Below are 5904 nucleotides of genomic sequence, written 5' to 3'. Positions count from 1 at the left end.
GCCGCCGATTCTTCTGATTGACTGGTCTACGTTCTCTGGTTCTGTCATTTTTTTCCTATTTATGCACTCTCTCTATCATTTATAGATGATCCTATTATTCCACTGTTTCTTGCGTTGAGCTATATTTACAGCGGACTTACGATCGAGAGATTTAGCGATTGGAGTGGGGCTGAGAGTGATGACGATGAGGATTTTTAAAGGTTGTTATGGATAGCAGTTTGTTTCAGAAAGGATGTGTCATGGTTCGTAGGTTGTGTCGGTGCTGGTTGCTTCTAATTTGGCGAGCCGGTGGGTTCAGCTTCTGTCTTCGCATGAGATTCGTTACTTTGGGTGGGTGAGTAGCACGTCTTGGCCCTTGAGCTTAGGATTGTCTTTAAGGTCGGGTGGAGTAGCGGTTGTTGACCGCCTGGTGGCAGGGCTCGTCTGCTCGGTGTGGGAGGTGGAGCGTTGTGCCTCCTAGGCCGCAGGCGCCGCGGCTGCTGGGCGCTTGGGGTGCTGGGGTGGACTGTCTGGGTGAGTGTGTCCTTCTAGTTTTACAGGGTGGGATGTGTCTTGTCGCTGAGGTTCATCTCTTATGCATAGGTTATGTCCATTTTTGTGTAGATGTGGACGGTCTGTTAGTTTGTTTCTTTTTTCTTGGGTGTTCTGGTTTGATGTGTTTCATATTGATGCATTTACTTCTATCCCGGCCTCTTCTTCTTGATGCTGCTTGCTGGAGCCTTTTTCAGGTTGTGAGGAGGTTTCAGGGGGCAGTGCGTTCTGCTATTTTTTTGTCTTTATTAGATTTCTTTTGCTATTTCATTTTTATGCTATTAAGGGTTATTTTTGCGCTGATTATGGTGCTCATTTTTTTGGATCATTTAGAGAGTTTGTTTGTGGTTGGGGCTCCGGGGGATGCATCTCTTTCTTTTCTATAAGTTTGTGGTGCTTTGTTCTTGTTTCATTCTGATGTCAAGCCTCTGTCAGAGATGGATGTAGGAGACTTGTCCTAGCTTAGGCTCCGCTGCTTCTAATATGATTCCTGTTGTGTGGAGTTGTGCTGTCCTGTGTCACGCTGAAGCGTTTTAGCACCAGTGTCACTTGGCACTTTGAAACGCATTGTTTCGTGTTGTAATGGTTTTGCAAATCACCTACTTGTGTTGCAAACTGGTTTAACGGCTCTTTTTGCAGCTGCATCATTTGCCCCATGGGGGCGTTCATTTGCATGTGACTGATTGTGGGCTTTGCACTCCGAGCGTGTTGTCACTGTTGGGCTGTGGCAATGTCAGTTCACCTGAATTTTGGTGTTAGACTTGGGGTGTTTCCGATTTTAGTGTTGTTTTTTATACGGTATTTGCGATGGCTTCGAATTGTACGAGCTGTATCTGCGGGGTCCTCGGAGAGGTATGAAATCCAGGCCCTCTCTGGCTGAGGCAGGACCAAAGCAGAGATATGCTTGGGGGCTGTGGGATCAAGAGCCCACAGGCAGTCCGGGACACCCAGGCAGGGAGCAGAAGGAGGCAGCAGAAGCCAGAGCAGGGCTGTCTAGGAACCAAGTATATGCAGAGTAGCCTTGACAGAGGTTGTTCACCTGTTCTTAAAAACCCTCCGAGGACAGAGACTCCACAAACACACCTTGGGAGCCTAGAGCCTTAACTACCTCAAGTTAAGAGAAGCTGTTCCAGATCTAACAAGTGAACATCTCCTGGCTGCAGATTAAGCCATTACTTCTTGTCCAACGTCAGTGACATGGAGAACATTGATCATCATCTATTTATAATGACCAAACTGTTTCTCTTTGCCAACAAATCCATTAATGTTATTAATCCCTCTTCTTGCCTGGGTACATATGGAAGAGGGAGAAAATACTCTCTTAAGCAGAGGATGCAAATGTCAGTTTGTTCCTCCTCTCATGTTTTAGTGAAGCTTCAGAGAGCAGAAGAAACAATGACTGCCAAAGAGCATAGAGGTTTGTTTCATTTTGGATCTGTGACTATTAGCAGAAGAGTGACCTAAGGGCTGTCACTACCCCGAGACAGACACTGAACAACCCAAGCCATGTGGCTGAATTTTATGATGGGGGATTAAGACGCATCATCGCTTTACAAGAGAGCTAACTAGATTTAAAGTAGTCAACTGCCCAGTCGCCGTGTAGAAGGTGCCCTTAAGACGTAAGAACAGCCATACGGGTCAGCCCAAAGGTCTACTAGCCAAGTATCTGTCTACCCGACATGGCCAATGCCAGGCAGCAGACCCAAATCATCACAGCACAGGTGTACAATGCATAGAGGTCTCCTGAAAGATGCCCCAGAGAGTGAGCTACCAGACCATGAATCAAAGTGATCTCTCTCTGCATCATCTCCAATCCGGTTCAATGAACAGAGGCTAAGGGATACCATTCTTTACGTCCTGGTAATAGACATTTATGGACTAGCCACCATGAATTTTATCCAGTTCCTTTTAAACATTGTTAGTCTCCCAGGCCTTCAACTCCGCAGGTAAGGAGTTCCAACAAGTTGATGTGCGCGATGGGAAGAAGAACTCTTTAGTTGTTTTAAACGTGCTACCTATTAATGTCCTTTGGTGACCCCAGTTCTTGTATTAATGGGAATGAAGTAAAAAACTTTTCTTATCCATTCTCAACATCCTTCATGAATTTTAATCCACCATCTATCATATCCTCTTAGCTCCTCTTTCCAGCTGAAGAGGCCTGGCTTCTTTAATCTCTCCTCAATATGAGACCTCTCAATCAAATCCCTAATCATTTTGTTGCCTTTTCTGAACTTTTTCCAGTGCTAGAATCTTTGAGGTGAGGAACAGACCAATCTGTGCACAGTATTACAGATGTGGGTGTTCCATGGCTTTATGATAAGGGCAATAAAATATGTCAGTCTTATTTCTATCCCTTTTTAATGATTCCTAACATCACGTTCGCTTTTTTTGACTGCCTCTGCGCACTGCGTGGTCATCTTTGAGAACTGAAGAAGAAATGAGGAGACCAATCTTACGCAGTATTCATACTATACAAGGATTATATGGTTGATATAAAGCAAGTAAGAATTCTCTATCTTTGTCTCCTTTTTTTAATAATGCCTAACATCCATTTTTGCCTTTTGACTGCTGCTGCACACTGCGGGTCGTCTTCAGAGAAACTATCCAATGATGACCCAAGTCTCTTCCTGATTAGTTTAGCTAAATTAGCCCATCATATTGTATGTATAGTTTGGGGTATTGTTCCAATGTGCATACTTTACATTATCCACAGTAAATTCATTTTCCTTTTGTTGCCCATCACAGTTTTGTGAGGACCTCATGAAGTTTTTCACTGTCTGCGTTTGTCATAGTACAATATCTTAAGTAGTTTAGTATATCTGCAAAATTTTGCCACCTCACTGTTACCCCTTTCTCCAGATAATTTATGAATAATTTGAATAGGACTGGATCCTAGGAGCTCGACCACTGGGGAACACCACTAGTTACCCCTCTCCATCTGAGAATTTACCATTATCCTACCCCCTTGTTCCCTACCTTTAACCAAGTTCTCAATCCCCTCAACCCTGAGGGTTGTATTATCTTGTGAGCTGAGGTTTCTGTCTGACATTTTACGTCTTTCCGTGTTTAGTTTATGTCTCAGTGATCAAAAACCGGTCGCTGTCCACAAGGCTGGTATAGATGCCTGCTTTCTAGCCCAGCTGAGAGCTGGGGTCTGATTTCGCATGCTGACCATCAGCTGGTCAGAGTACCAGGCGAGAAGTTCGGAATTTAGGACTTTTCCAACAAGGGGAGGTGTTGTTTAGATAGGAACCTATCTGCAAGCTGTTTTTCTGAAAGTGTCTCGGCTCCCAAGAAGGGGCAGACAACCTGTGGCCACACACACATTTTCAGAGGGAATCAGGCCCTTTGGAAAATTCAAGAGAGACCACCCAGACCCAGGAGTGTCAGAAAAGGGGAATCATGTTTGCTTTAAGGATGCAGTGAGGGAAAGCTGCAGGTCCCTTCGTCCAGCACGCTCGAAATCAAGAAGAGCGATTTATCGTGGGGAAAGGTCCTGGGAGCCAAGGGAGAACGTACTGACGAGAATGGGAATAGCCTGCCAAGCTTGTATGAGCACTCAAGCATGCTCCCAGCAGATGGGTCCGGGGGCTCAGCATTTCCGAATTACTTGCCATGCCCAGCGACCGTTCACACATCGAGTTCAAATAATCGGTGATAGCATCCTTGTGCGGGGGAGCAACACCCTCCCTTGTCATGTATGCAGAAGCGTCCCTATCAGGCTAGAGAGGTCTTCCTGCGAAAGGAGGTACGTTCTGGCTGAAGGGTTGCGGTAAGGGGTAAATGAAGGAAGAGGGAGGAATTGTTGCCTGGGTGGGTTTATTTTAGTTAGTGTCTGTGGATGATACTGACTGGCGTGGGAAGCCAACGGATTCGAAGTTTAGTTTCGTTGTTCTGTGTGGGGCTGAGTTGATGATCTGATCAGGGGGTTCCTGCACATCTCTGTTGTCCTAACCCTTGAAGGGAGGGACAATGGAGCACCGTCAGAAAAGTGGATAGAAAGTAGCCTAAGAAAGTGTACAATAGTTGAGAGAAAAAACATCATGAGCTTCCCGATGGTCTAAGTGTTAGAAAGTCTACTTTCACTGCAAGGCGCGCTGGGTTTGATTCCCAGTCAGGGAAACGTAACTTGAAAACAAAAAAGCTGAGTTTTTCCTCACATGCATGTAAACAAGACTATGTTTTTTTTTTTCTGATTCCGCCCCACTCCATGTCATGCGGGCCTGGCTCAGCCCCAGCACAAGCAGCAGGTTCCCGGGATGGCCAATTACCAATGGAACAATGGACAAGCAGGGGTCCCTCTGGCACTGTGTCCACGCCCTGGCAGTGAATGTTCCTCCCAGCGGTTCCCGCTTCTTCCCTTTTTTATTGTTCTTCCGACTGTTGTTCATGAGTAGACTCGCATTGAGTTACCTCAATGGTGATGTTGCTCCGGGATGAGGGAATAGCTAGTGACTGTTCACCTGCGTCCAGGTGGAGGGGAGAAGAAAAGGACAGCCCTCCTGAAAAATGTCTCACAAGGCGCCCAACTGCTGCGACCCAGTTAATCACGGAGGTGCCTGGGAGATGATGAGGTAGGAAAGGGACTGTGTTGAATTGTCAAGGTGGGAATGAATAACAATCTACAACCAAGATATCACCATCATTAACCAGACATGAACACTAGCGCTCTTCAGCTGCATGCAGCTCAAAGCGGTGGGACAAACTGGGAGTGCATAACAGCTGCATAATGCTTTGTTGAATTCAAAAGTTCAACCAGGGGCTTTATTCCTGTCCATGGAAACAGTGACTACCCCCAATTGCATGGCTGCAGTCCGAATGGTTGCTGGGAGGAAAACACTGGACTTTCAACAGTCAGGTGGTAAGCTCTTCAAAACTCGCCAACGCTCTGAGTTCTTGCATTGCTGTCGCGCAGACGGTCAGTGGTGCAGCTGTGGGCCATCATATTCTGCACCCGAGTGAGGTGTTGAGCTGCTCACAGGCATACGCCCTACATGCCTTGCAGCAGGGGATTGCTGCACCGCCTCCATACATACCCAAAGCTGGGGAGCAGGGTGAGGTATCTCGGCAATGCCTGAGTCCAGGGCACAAATTCGCTGCCCCACAGCATAGAATCTGGCCTGCTTGAAAAAGTTGACCCCTATGAACAAGTAACCTCCAGGAGAGCAGGCTGGCCTCAGAGAGGGAAATGGGCTTCTGTGAAGCTTATACGGTCACTGGATGCAGTAAGAAACAGGAAGGGCTCTGAGTGAACCCATAACAAATCCCGGACAATAAGTATTATCCCTCGTACCAAATACACACATCCAAAAGATATGATATCAAGAAAAATTAAATTTTTTTAAAATACACTTATAAATCTAAAAAACCTAC

This window comes from Chelonoidis abingdonii, chromosome 7, assembly GCF_003597395.2.
Source record: "Chelonoidis abingdonii isolate Lonesome George chromosome 7, CheloAbing_2.0, whole genome shotgun sequence".
NCBI classification, from domain to species: Eukaryota; Metazoa; Chordata; order Testudines; family Testudinidae; genus Chelonoidis; species Chelonoidis abingdonii.
The sequence above is the reverse complement of the archived record's forward strand: the minus strand, read 5'-3'. Positions refer to the sequence as shown.